Source organism: Coregonus lavaretus (genome assembly GCF_964263955.1).
Source record: "Coregonus lavaretus genome assembly, chromosome: 16".
Classification (NCBI taxonomy): Eukaryota; Metazoa; Chordata; class Actinopteri; order Salmoniformes; family Salmonidae; genus Coregonus; species Coregonus lavaretus.
This window is the reverse complement of record NC_140003.1, coordinates 17,105,717-17,120,152: the sequence shown is the minus strand read 5'-3', so window position 1 is coordinate 17,120,152 and position 14,436 is coordinate 17,105,717.

Genomic DNA, 14,436 nt, shown 5'->3' with positions numbered 1-14,436 from the left:
GCCCCATGGTGGCGGTCGGGTTATGGGCAGTCATAAGCTATGGACAACAAACACAATTGCATTTTATCGATTGTAGTTTGAATGCACAGAGATACCATGACAAGATCCTGAGGCCCATTGTCGTGCCATTCATTCGTCGCCATTACATTTTAGTCATTTAGCAGACGCTCTTATCCAGAGCGATTTACAGTTAGTGAGTGCATACATTTTCATACTGGTCCCCCGTGGGAAACGAACCCACAACCCTGGCGTTGCAAGCGCCATGCTCTACCAACTGAGCTACAGGGGACTGCCATCACCTCATGTTTTAGCATGATAATGCACGGCCCCTAGTTGAAAGGTTCTGTACACAATTCCTGGAAGCTGAACATTTCTGCATACTCACCAGACATGTCATTGAGCATGTTTGGGATGCTCTTGATTGACGTGTACGACAGCGTGTTCCTGTTCCAGCCAATATCCAGCCACTTCGCACAGCCATTGAAGAGGAGTGGGACAACATTCCACAGGCCACAATCAACAGCCTGATCAACTCTATGCGAAGGAGATGTGTCGCGCGCCATAAAGGAGGCCACTGTGTTCTTGGGGACCTTCAATGCTGCAGAAATGTTTTGGTACCCTTCCCCAGATCTGTGCCCCGACACAATCCTGTCTCAGATTGATGAGAAAAAAACAAATATTTAATCAATTTCAGAATAAGGTTGTAACATGTCAAAATGTGGAAAAAGTCAAAGGGTCTGAATACTTTCCGAATGCACTGTATTGATTAGCTGGGCCCATTGCTGCTTGTCTCCAATAAGCCAAAAGTGTCATGAAAAACCCCCAATAATTGCTCTCAAATTGCCATTGATTTCAATTGCCAACCACCTCGGAACTGAATTCCACAGAATCTCCACAGAGGTTGCCATGCTAATATCACCGCTTCTCTGTTTGTAAAGCTGATGTTTGTTCACTTGCACTCACTGCATTGGAAATAGATTTCACGCTTGTAGAAAACAAACATGTGACAAGTGCTGTGCCATGTGTAAGCTGTGTGAGTTTTGTCATTATTCTAGTACACGCCACTGTCATGGATTACATCAATTAGTTTCCTAAAGCCACTGTGACATGGTTGGTCAAATAGGAAGTACTAGTCCCGGGGGACCATTAACCTCTGTTTGACTACCCAGGACACCACTGTCTTCTGCTGTCCTGGGACCATGTAACTCCTCCCTTGATCCATATTGTATCTTGGCAAATGGCATCAGTGATGTAAAGCTGGTTGATCATGATTGGCTCAGTTCATCCATTGACTGCCGATTATTGCCTGTATCCAGGACAGAATAGGCTCAGCTCCCCCAACCCCAGGGCCCTTGTGGATCAGCTCCAGAGGCCTACGTAGACACAGAAAGAGAGTGGGAGAGAGAGAGATGGAGGAGAGGAGAGGTGGGGTCCAGGATTAGGGCCAGCTAAACACGTAATTCTGTGGGGTGTTATCTGAAGAGAATGGAATTATGATTACAGATATACAATGCTTTTACAGATAGACAATATGCAATGGAATAGTGTGTGAAGGTCCTTTTTTGTCTTTAGTTGACAATGGGATTTTGAGTTTTAATTTAGATCCAATAACATTGACAAAAGGTTGTTTTGTCCACTGACATTTTGTGAATTGTTGATCAGGTTCCCTCAATGTTATCAAGTTATACTTTTTTCATGTTTTGATATAGGTCCTCAATTTTGGGGTTGCTTTCATGTAGAAGTAATCCCTCATCTCAGAGAGGGTGAGGCACCGAAAATTGGATTGAAAGATTAAACACTTGAAGGAAATTATATAAGGCGGGCTCCCCTATGTATCGGTTTAGCTTCTTCCTTGGTTTGCCTCGTGGCAAATTTTAGGGATTGAGATTGACTTGAATCACTGTTGCAGTCAGACACATGCGGGAGCTCCATTTCTGGGGAATAACCTGCTAATAGATCCAGAGATGTTTCTGGTAGCATCAACCCCCTCTGAGACACCTGTCAACAGCCACCGCATACTTCCAGTTTGCTGCTCTGCTGTCTATGAAGACTATTGAAGAGAGACTTTACTGAGACTTCACTGTCTGTGGCCATGCTGTGTGGCTGGGGCAAGGCATGTCAAATGGACACAAATGAAGCAGGATGCAGGGCTACCTCCACGTGAGGTCACTGTTAGGGGTCCTGGAGACACTCACTCCTCTAACAGTCCTTAAATGTCCCAGTGTAACCGGTGTGAAATGGCTAGCTAGTTAGCGGTGCGCGCTAGTAGCGTTTCAATCGGTGACGTCACTCGCTCTGAGACCTTGAAGTAGATGTTTCCCTTGCTCTGCAAGGGCCGCGGCTTTTGTGGAGCGACGGGTAACGGTGCTTCGAGGGTGACTGTTCTCGATGTGTGCAGAGGTTCCCTGGTTCAAGCCCAGGTAGGGGCGAGGAGAGGGACGGAAGCCACACTGTTACACCAGTAAGACATAGTTATAATATAGTCTATACAGACATGGCTCTAAAGTGCGACCATTTTGGCCACATATGCTCTTAAATATTTTACTGTGCGACTTGGGATCACCAGCAGTGCGCCCCCAAAAAATCAGCCAGATAATAATTGTTGTAACGATTAGGCTTCGCTTGCTGTACTGCTGTTTTTCCGAGTGCCCTAGAGAAAAAACTGCCCCCAGATTTGTGACCGTGGAGGTTGCACCATTACTACAGAGAAAAGCCACTTGACTTTTGCCCAAACTGTACAAAAGTTGTGACCCATATTACAGGCGCTAAGTTTTTTTCCTTTGGCGTAGCAGCTGTATCACAGGATGCGTCTCCATTGGCGGTCCGCATTTTACATTCATAAACAATGCCTTGAACGGTTTTAAAACTACTTGCGGGCCGTTAATACCTTGTTCGGTCACGTTACCTCATTAGCTAGCTAACAACCTGGTAACTTTACCAGTATATCCAAACATTTGGTGGCACAGAAAGAATGGAAACTGGATAGCTTCTTCAGGAGCTCAATGATCATAGCAATGAATTAATTAATTATAGATTTGCATGTTGTCACTCAGAATGTCGATGACAAAGAGTGTACAATTTTCTATGTAATGCATCTCAATAGGAATGGGAACAGTGCTTCTTACACAATGTAGAAATCGAATATTACACAAATGACTTGTAATTTCAATGACAGGTATTTGTATCAACATTGTAACTTTTATAATAAATACATGTCTTTACAGGGTTGCATATTAGTTTCTAGGGCACAACATGTGCTTAAAAAGTAGCCAGAATGAATATAGGCCCAATAAAGGCTGTATCTCAATCAATTAAAACATCTTGTTTTCTGGTGCTCATAAATTGTATGTGCTTCTCCTAACTTTTTAAAGTTGGGAGCACCAGTTCTACCAACTATAATTTTTTATTTGGAGCCCTGTATACAGATAATGTATCTTATATCTATATCAAAAGTATGTCTCATACAGAGACCTTCCCTGGGTTACCAGTTTCATTGTTCATTTTATATTTTTGTATGTGACCATTTACACTTTCTCCCTCCCTAAATGAATGGTGACACTGTTTCATTTGGCACCCAAACAATAAAAGTGTGTTTAACACAATACATCCCAGCGTGAGTGATACTATTTCTATGTGAACTTATTGGAGTGACAGGCACTCTATGCCAGGGCTATGCAACTATGTTCTTATGGGAGACAGATTTTTACAAAGTTAATTGCAGGGGGGCCGGACATTTTCGGCATGTGATTATTCTTCAGAAGAACTGTATCAAAAACAACGCAGTTAAATGTTGCTAAAAGTAATTAGGTCATTTTTTAAATCGGGTTTCTCTTTACTGCCCTAACACAAAGATAGTGATAACAGGGACCAGCAATCTACTTGATTCTCTATTTTAGGAAACAAATGTGTACAAATTATTTAAAGGAAACTTTTGAATCGGGGCTTATTGCCATTATCTCAATAAAAGTTATAAATTACACAAAGATATGGCAATCAGGTAGCCTAATTCCAAATTTCAGTCTGAAGGAAGTATGCTTTGAATTAAGGAGTCCTGCAGGGTTTGTGAGCATCATACAGGGAAACAGAGAGCACATACAGTGGGGGAAAAAAGTATTTAGTCAGCCACCAATTGTGCAAGTTCTCCCACTTAAAAAGATGAGAGAGGCCTGTAATTTTCATCATAGGTACACGTCAACTATGACAGACAAATTGAGAAAAAAATAATAATAATTGAGAAAAAAAAATCCAGAAAATCACATTGTAGGATTTTTAATGAATTTATTTGCAAATTATGGTGGAAAATAAGTATTTGGTCACCTACAAACAAGCAAGATTTCTGGCTCTCACAGACCTGTAACTTCTTCTTTAAGAGGCTCCTCTGTCCTCCACTCGTTACCTGTATTAATGGCACCTGTTTGAACTTGTTATCAGTATAAAAGACACCTGTCCACAACCTCAGTCACACTCCAAACTCCACTATGGCCAAGACCAAAGAGCTGTCAAAGGACACCAGAAACAAAATTGTAGACCTGCACCAGGCTGGGAAGACTGAATCTGCAATAGGTAAGCAGCTTGGTTTGAAGAAATCAACTGTGGGAGCAATTATTAGGAAATGGAAGACATACAAGACCACTGATAATCTCCCTCGATCTGGGGCTCCACGCAAGATCTCACCCCGTGGGGTCAAAATGATCACAAGAATGGTGAGCAAAAATCCCAGAACCACACGGGGGGACCTAGTGAATGACCTGCAGAGAGCTGGGACCAAAGTAACAAAGCCTACCATCAGTAACACACTACGCCGCCAGGGACTCAAATCCTGCAGTGCAAGACGTGTCCCCCTGCTTAAGCCAGTACATGTCCAGGCCCGTCTGAAGTTTGCTAGAGTGCATTTGGGTGATCCAGAAGAGGATTGGGAGAATATCATATGGTCAGATGAAACCAAAATATAACTTTTTGGTAAAAACTCAACTCATCGTGTTTGGAGGACAAAGAATGCTGAGTTGCATCCAAAGAACACCATACCTACTGTGAAGCATGGGGGTGGAAACATCATGCTTTGGGGCAGTTTTTCTGCAAAGGGACCAGGACGACTGATCCGTGTAAAGGAAAGAATGAATGGGGCCATGTATCGTGAGATTTTGAGTGAAAACCTCCTTCCATCAGCAAGGGCATTGAAGATGAAACATGGCTGGGTCTTTCAGCATGACAATGATCCCAAACACACCGCCCGGGCAACGAAGGAGTGGCTTCGTAAGAAGCATTTCAAGGTCCTGGAGTGGCCTAGCCAGTCTCCAGATCTCAACCCCATAGAAAATCTTTGGAGGGAGTTGAAAGTCTGTGTTGCCCAGCGACAGCCCCAATAATCACTGCTCTAGAGGAGATCTGCATGGAGGAATGGGCCAAAATACCAGCAACAGTGTGTGAAAACCTTGTAAAGACTTACAGAAAACGTTTGACCTGTGTCATTGCCAACAAAGGGTATATAACAAAGTATTGAGAAACTTTTGTTATTGACCAAATACTTATTTTCCACCATCATTTGCAAATAAATTTATAAAAAATCCTACAATGTGATTTTCTGGAAATTTTTTCTCATTTTGTCTGTCATAGTTGACGTGTACCTATGATGAAAATTACAGGCCTCTCTCATCTTTTAAGTGGGAGAACTTGCACAATTGGTGGCTGACTAAATACTTTGTTTCCCCACTGTATGTGTTCTTGAGAGTCCTGGGTTTCAGGAATGGGGTCATATTAGCTTATAGCTAGAAACCGCTAAAACCACTAGAAACCACACTAATAGGCCTAAACTCATTTTGGCACTAAACAGATTAGTGTGGATTTTATTTTTCCTGATTTTTTTTTTGTTAATGTTCAGAACTGAACACAGAGTTGTAGCACAGTTATTTTGTGGGAAATATTGATTGATCTGATCAAGTTGAGCAGCAGCCCTTTAAAAATGCTTGAAAAGAGCGGCCCTAAGCTGTGTAGGTGTATGAATTAAATAGGAGCTGACTCATGGTTATCTTGTTCAGCTCCAGACCAGAGGCGTACTCGGCTCTCGCTGTAGCTGTGACACTCTGTGGCATGTTTGTTCCACCTGAGATACCGTCAGTATGTCAATTGTCAAGATGAAGAGGAGCGCTACATGAGTCACGCAATTCTCCTCCTCCCTGCTTTTACCTCAGTGACTGGGGGAACTTTAGTGACACTATGTAGAAGGCTCTCTCTCTCCTCCCCTTTAAACACATGTTCCCCACATTGGGAACTGGGAAGTCAAGAACTTCATGGAGCACGGATCAGGATATCAGGGAACACTGTCTGGAGCCTCTGTGGAGATGAAGGAGATTCCAATGGATGGACCACATTAGTCTCACACAACCCCTAGATAAGACTAACATTTATTCTGTGGAGTATAAAAGTCTCAGTAGCTGAACAGGTTCACATTCAGGATCATGGGCGGTAATGGGTTAGATGTAGAGAGACAAACAACAGATCAGGTAATAGCATCATACGGTAACCCAGGAATCGAACATAGAATAAACAGCTAATAGTTGAAGGCCGGGTTTCGCTGGACTAGGCATCACTGTAGAGTGTAGAGCCAAACACATGCTTGGACAGACAATGTGATGGTGTTCACAGCTTGAATGTGTGAACGTGTTTACTCCTCCTCCTCAGGTACTGCCTAGTGCCTACTCCCCCCCCCCCCCCCCCCCCCCCCCCCCCCCACCCCCCCCCCCTTGAAGTTTCACGCCTTTCAGAAAGGGAACGATGTGGAAGACGACAAGGGAGAGATAGAAAGCACAGGCCTGGGTAGGACTGTCATGAGGCCCTAATGACTAGGTGTCATGGCAACCAGATGGCAACACATGAGTTGTCAATTTCACAGTCTAATTTGCAGCTGTGGCAGTGGATAGACGGAGTGTGTGGGGGGATGATCTCGGCAAACAGCAGGGAAAAATTCCTCCTTTAAAACATGTGGTTGGCCATTTCTTATTTACAAATCCATGTTTTACCTTTTTCAAGGCTGGCATCTAGCATTCAAGCTTGAACACAGCCACAACGGCATCTCTTCAGAGCATTTGCTAAGAGTGTGGTAAGCCTATTTGTAGATTCATAGAGATTAATGTGGGGAGATTGCTAGTGCCTAGTCACTGGGTGCAGATGTCAATTCAACGTCTATTCCATGTTGGTTCAACGTAATTTAATTTAAATGACTAGGAAACAACGTTGATTCAGCCAGTGTGTGCCCAGTGGGCAATGATCTCAGACTAGTTATTCACTAACTTCCTATGTTTCCTCCACTGAGTTACTGTAAATGCATCATGCTTGGGGGAACATTGAATATGATGCATAATTAATGTATGAAGACAAAGAGCTAGTAAAGAGCCAAGCCTACAGTGCCCTCAGCAACAGCCCATTCAACCAAACATTGGAATAGAATAGAATTGTCTGGTTCTATGGTACAAGACAACTTTCACAGCAAGGCAACATTCTATGGGCCATTCCTGTCTGGAAAAAGAGGCGGCCTGACCGCCCCTTTAAAAGACCTCCAATGCTCCACGAGTTTCAGAGAGATATGAGGAAGGAGCCGGGTAGGAACTACTGTATATGTGGTCCACGGTGTGGAAAGAGCAAAGACTCATCTTTCTTCACATTTACAAGTGCTATGGGGAAAATGCATGACATTTGGTATACTCTGGTCCCAAGACCCCCCACCCCCTCAAGCAGAATTACAAGAGCGACATGACAGGAAATAATAATTCAGAATGTCAGAGTAGAAGGACAGGTATGGTGCCCTTGTGGCGTAGATAAGAATAGATAGTAAATAAGAAGGTGTGAATGCAGTAGTATCATGGAGGAAAGTTATTTGCCTGACTAGGGGAAAGTTTGTCCCTCCAGTTTATTAACAGCTTTAAGTAGACAGATTTGAGTAACAGGTTTGAATGAAATCAAGTGCTGGATATCCGAAAAAGTTGACTAGCCATGTGAAGTCAAGTTAATAGCTTACAGTACATATCATATAACAGTGATTTGATAAGTTTCGTTCTGCTGAGTCAAACATTTATTTTCCCTCGCACCCCAAAAATAACTCCCCAACCCTTTGTCACTGCGACAGAGGAAAATAATAGTATATGAATGTGAATCCATCTCTCTGATGATATAGACTCAACGGTACTGGGAAGAGCAGCAGGCTTTTGGCAGTATGTGTTACTGGTGCATGTTACTGGTGCTCACGCTGCCATCCTGGTCCTGTGTTGGTTTAGAGGGCTCCACAGGGGGGCTGCAATGCTGTTCTGGAGAGAGAGAGTTTCTCCACTCTCCATTCCAGCCTGTTTTTAATGGCCTCTATCCACAAATACTTCCCCTCCCTCTTTGCTTGATCAGCTGTAACAACTTTCCTCCCATCTTTCCTTCTCTTCTCCTTAAATGCATTCCAGGAATGCTTCACTTGTTTTTCACAATTGCCAGATGTGGTCGGAATAGCAAGGGAGATATTTTGTTTACCTGATTAAATTAATGCACAGAAGTCTACTGATCTATGTAAGTAATTGTGTTTAAGAAATCAGAAAGAAAAACATAAATACATGCTCCATGCTGTGAATACTGTAATAGCTAGTCAAAGAACATGCATGAAACTATACTAATTAGCTACTTGTAATTGGCTACTTGTCTGACAGACAGTTCAGGTCAACCAATGTGTCGAACTGCCTCAGCTCTATCATTGGTTGATTGTATTTTCCATATTTGGAGGTTAGGTGAGATTAGTGCCCCATCAAAAATTAAGAGACACTTGCAACAAATATATTATTTTTACTCTATCTGCTATTTTTTGATAATTAAATACCGTTAGAAACCTTACACTGCTTGGCATGATTGTTCCCTGATTTTATCAAGGGCAACACTGGTGATAGAATACAAGCAACCGGGATATTGCAATTGGAATTCAAATTGAATGGGAGGAATATTTAGCAGTGAAGTTGACAGCCTAGCAACAAACACAATTAGGCTGGAGGTGTGTGCCCAGACGCACAGTCAGACTGTAACAATGGGGGGCTGGGGGTGGGGGTTAAAAGATGTATTTCCAGCTCTAATTACCTGGTATTCAAAGGTGGAGGAGCATTGTGACAGGAGGTGCTACTGTGGCTGGATAGATCACAACAGCAATGGACCCACATGAAAAAATACTATAGTATATACTATGGTCTAAATACTGTAGTATTACTATATTTATATACTATAGTATTCACTGTAGTGTTTTTGCAGACTTTACTGTAGTATTCACTGTATTGTTTTTGTGGACTGAAGTCTGCAAAAACTCTACACTGAATACTGTAGTATTTACTGTAGTGTTTTTGCGGACATGACTGTAGTATACTATAGTATTCACTTAAGTGTTTTTGCGGACATTACTGTAGTATATAGGAAGCACTACACGATCGAGGGGGATACTACAGTGTGTAGTATAGTATTCTTCAGTATACTACAACATTCTGTATTAAGCAATACACAATTGAGGGATACTATAGTGTGTAGTACAGTATTCTCCAGTATACTACAACATTTTAAAGTAAGCACTACATGATCGAGGGATACTACAGTGTGTAGTATAGTATTCTACAGTATACTACAAAATTCTAAAGTACACTATATATATAAAAGTATTTGGACATCCCATCAAATTAGTGGATTCGGCTATTTCAGCCACACCTGTTGCTGACAGGTGTATAAAATCGAGCACACAGCCATGCAATCTCCATAGACAAACATTGGCAGTAGAATGGCCCTACTAACGAGCTCAATGACTTTCAACGTGGCATCGTCATAGGATGCCACCTTTCCAACAAGTCAGTTCATCAAATTTCTGCCCTGCTAGAGCTGCCCTGGTCAACTGTAAGTGCTGTTATTGTGAAGTGGAAACGTCTAGGAGCAACAACGGCTCAGCCGTGAAGTGGTAGGCCACACAAGCTCACAGAACAGGACCGCCAAGTGCTGAAGCACAGCACGTAAAAATCATCTTGCCTCGGTTGTAACACTCACTACTGAATTCCAACTGCCTCTGGAAGCAACGTCAGCACAATAACTGTTTGTCGGGAGATTCATGAAATGGGTTTCCATGGCCGAGCAGCCACACACAAGCCTAAGATCACCATGCGCAATGCCAAGCGTCGGCTGGAGTGGTGTAAAGCTCGCCGCCATTGGACTCTGGTGCAGTGGAAACGTGTTCTCTGGAGTGATGACTCACACTTCACCATCTGGCAGTCCGACGGACAAATCTGGGTTTAGCGGATGCCAGGAGAACGTTACCTGCCCGAATGCATAGTACCAACTGTAAAGTTGGGTGGAGGAGGAATAATGGTCTGGGGCTGTTTTTCATGGTTTGGGCTCCTTAGTTCCAGTGATGGGAAATCTTAACGCTACAGCATACAATGACATTCTAGACGATTCTGTGTTTCCAACTTTGTGGCAACAGTTTGGGGAAGGCCCTTTCCTGTTTCAACATGACAATGCCCCCATGCACAAAGCGAGGTCCATACAGAAATGGTTTGTCGAGATCGGTGTGGAAGAACTTGACTGGCCTGCACAGAGCCCTGACTTCAACCCAATCGAACACCTTTGGGATGAATTGAAACGCCAACTGTAAGCCAGGCCTAATCGCCCAACATCAGTGCCCTACCTCACTAATGCTCTTGTGGCTGAATGGAAGCAAGTCCCCGCAGCAATGTTCCAACATCTAGTGGAATGCCTTCCCAGAAGAATGGAGGCTGTAATAGCAGCAACTCCATATTAATGAGTTTGGAATGAGATGTTCGACGAGAATACTTTTGGCCATGTAGTGTAAATAAGGGAGAGCCGGGACGAAAGTAACACGGCCATTTTCTCAGAAGCTAGAATGACATAGTTAAGTCAGCATGTTCCTAATGCGGAGGACGAGCTCTCTGCAAAAAAAAATAACAGCCCAGTCCGACCATGTTTCAGGAGTTATCAACAAAAAGTGGTTTTGAGCGATGTAAGTGAAAAGAAAACTGGGAGAAGTTACAAGAGAAACGAGTGGGATGAAAGTAACACAATGTTAACTGATGACCTGGAATAAAATAAAATAGTTTAAAAAGTTTAAACACAGGCCATTGTCTCCTCTAGTTCATATTGCTTTGATAATGTTAGCAAGATATCAACAAGTGACTGAATGTTTGAAAATTATATATGACATCATTAGAATTATGCCTTAATCAATTGACTTGATGGATCAGCTTCTCACATAAGCTTTTATCAACAGGTTAGTGGTTAAACATATATTTTGTGATTTTGGGAGTCAATTATCTTTTGTCAAGTCATGGAAATGTGATAAGCATGATGAGTTTGCAGTTTGTGTGGAGAATAAATACTTTTATTCTATCAAGACATGAGGAGCGTGCATGACAAGGACAGCTGGAGTGCACCTGATTGGTAGGGCTAAGCATGAATAGTAATTGGAAATTGTGAAAAACATCTCCTACTATATTCCCATTAATGTGAGATGAGAAAAGTATGGTTAATATAGCTATTATGTGATCCATTTTAGCCTGATTTAATATTGTAAGGCAAAATATTGTGGTTGCGCGATATTGCCATGTTGGCGCATGGTTCATTTTAATAATTTCCGAACCTATAGTATTAATGTTTTTAATCTACACAAGCATGAAATTATGTCTGACAGTACATTTGTTGACAGTAACGAGCATTACAAACCAGAAACATGGAGATAAGACAGACATTGTGCACTTCTCGCCAGTTGTTACTTCCATCCCAAGGCTGTGTTACTCCCGCCCCGCCAGCAGGTACAAAAGTAACGGTATGGTAGCTCTGTTCTCTGTCTATTTAATTTCAACTCATTTATTGAAATTATTTTTATGTTCGTCATAAAAGATGGTTTCGCTTGCTCTATCGATCTGTGAGTAATTAGGGAAAAAACTAAACGTGTTAATTTCGTCCTGGTTCTCCCCTACTACACATGATCAAGGGATAGTACAGTGTATAGTATTCTACAGTATACTACAAAAGTCTGTAGTAAGCGCTACATGATCGAGGGATACTACAGTGTGGAGTATAGGATTCTACAGTACACTACAGTTTACTACAATTTACTACAGAATTTTATAATAAGTACTATAGTATTCTATAGTAAACTGTAGTATGTTTTTATGTGGGGAGTCTGCAGATGAAACAACTGTATAACAATGTAAGTTAACAAATATACTATACTCTATTACTCTACATACAATTTGATGAAAGATTAATTCACTGACGCAGTCACTCAGTGGGTTATAAATATTTCGTTTTTTTATTTCATAGTCAACAATACAAACTTATAGGCAGAAAAAAGTTTCTACAATATACAGTGAGCACCTTAATTAATTGGACAGTGACCATTTTTTTTGTTATTTTGGTTTTGTACTCTAGCACTTTGAGTTTGAAAGGATATAATGACAATGAGGGTGAAGTGCAAACTGTCAGCTTTAATTTGAGGGTATTCTCATACATATCGGATGAACCGTTTAGAAATGACAGCACCTTTTGTACATGGTCCCCCCATTTTATGGTACTACAAGTATTTGTTAAATTGGCTTCACAGATGTGTGTCGTTAGGCAGGTGTATTCATTTGTGTCGTTAGTGAATGCAGGAGAGCTGTTGATGAATAGTATTGATACTAGACTTTGCTATTGCCTTTGGAGGTTGTTGTTGGGGTGTGACAACATGAGGAAGACAGCAGTGTCGATGCAAATGAAGCTGGCCGTCATAAGGCTCAGAAATGAAAATCAATCAATCAGGAACATTGCAAAAACCCTGGCCATGCCCAAGTCAACAGTGTGGTTCATCATTAACAAGAAAAAAACAACCGGTGAACTCAATTATGTCAAAAGACCCGGTAGACAGAGGAAGACCACTGTAGTGGATGACCGGAGAATATTCTCTATGGTGAAGAAAACCCCCCTGACAACAGCCCAACAGATCAAAAACACTCTCCTGGATGCAGGTGTAGATGTGTCAAAGTCTACCATATGTAGAAGACTACACCAGCAGGACTACAGAGGGTACACTACAAGATGCAAACCACTGATAAGCCTGAAGAACAGAAAGGCGAGATTACAGTTTGCTAAAAAGCAACTAAAAGAGCCCCAAGAGTTCTGGAAAAAAGTATTGTGGACAGATGAGACAAAGATTAACATGTACCAGAGTGATGGAAAGAGGAAAGTGTGGAGAAAAAAAAGAAATGCCCATGATCCAAAGCATACCACCTCATCCGTGAAACATGGTGGAGGGGGTGTTATGGCTTGGGCCTGTATGGCTGCCAGTGGAACAGGCTCACTTGTCTTCATCGATGATGTGACTGCAGATAGAAGTAGAACAATGAATTCTGAAGTCTACAGAAATATTTTATCTGCTCAGATAAAACCAAATGCCTCCAAACTCATTGGACGGCACTTCATCATGCAACAAGCCAATGACCCTAAACATACTGCTAGAGCAACGAAGGCGTTTTTGATGGCCGAGTCAATCACCGGATCTGAATCCAATTGAACATGTATTTTACATGCTGAAGAGGAGACTGAAGGCAATAAGTCCCCAAAACAAGCAGGAACTGAAGATGGCTGCAGTACAGGCCTGGCAGAGCATCACCAGGGAAGATACCCAGCGTCCGGTGATGTCGATGCATCGCAGACTTCAAGCAGTCATTGCATGCAAAGGATATGCGACCAAATATTAACAATGATTACTTGATTCTACATTATGTTAAACTGCCCAATGTTTTTTGATGCCCGAAAATGGGGGGGACCATGTACAAAAGCTTCTATAATGTCTAAACGGTTCATCCGATATGTATGAGAATACCCTCAAATTAAAGCTGACAGTCTGCACTTCACCCTCATTGGCATTGTATCCTTTCAAACTCAAAGTGCTAGAGTACAGAACCAAAATAACAAAAAAACTGTCACTGTCCAATGAATTATGGTGCTCACTGTATATACTTTATTGATGCACTGGGAGAACTTGCATATTGCTTTTGTAACACATGCTATGCCAGCCTGAGATTGATTCATGAAATCATACATAACTAGCAAATCCAATTTCTAGACATAATTTGGACATTTATAATAGCGGATCCCTGCAGTGTGTGATTTCCTGTTTGGTATCCCATCCATTGTGAGGCAACCTCTCCTTGCACTAGCAGCTGAACAAACAATGCAGCATCCTGTGGGTCTGCAGATACATCAGCACACCCTTAATAAGGAAACCACTAGCAAACCCCATTCACTTCAGCAGGTGCAGTGGAAGGCCTACACATGTTGCAAGGAAGCAAGGCACATTTCTTATCAGCTGCCCCCTTATTAGACTGACTGCCTCACCTGATGTATTTACCAGGAATCGTTGTCCAGCTCTTTGTTAGTCCCTTG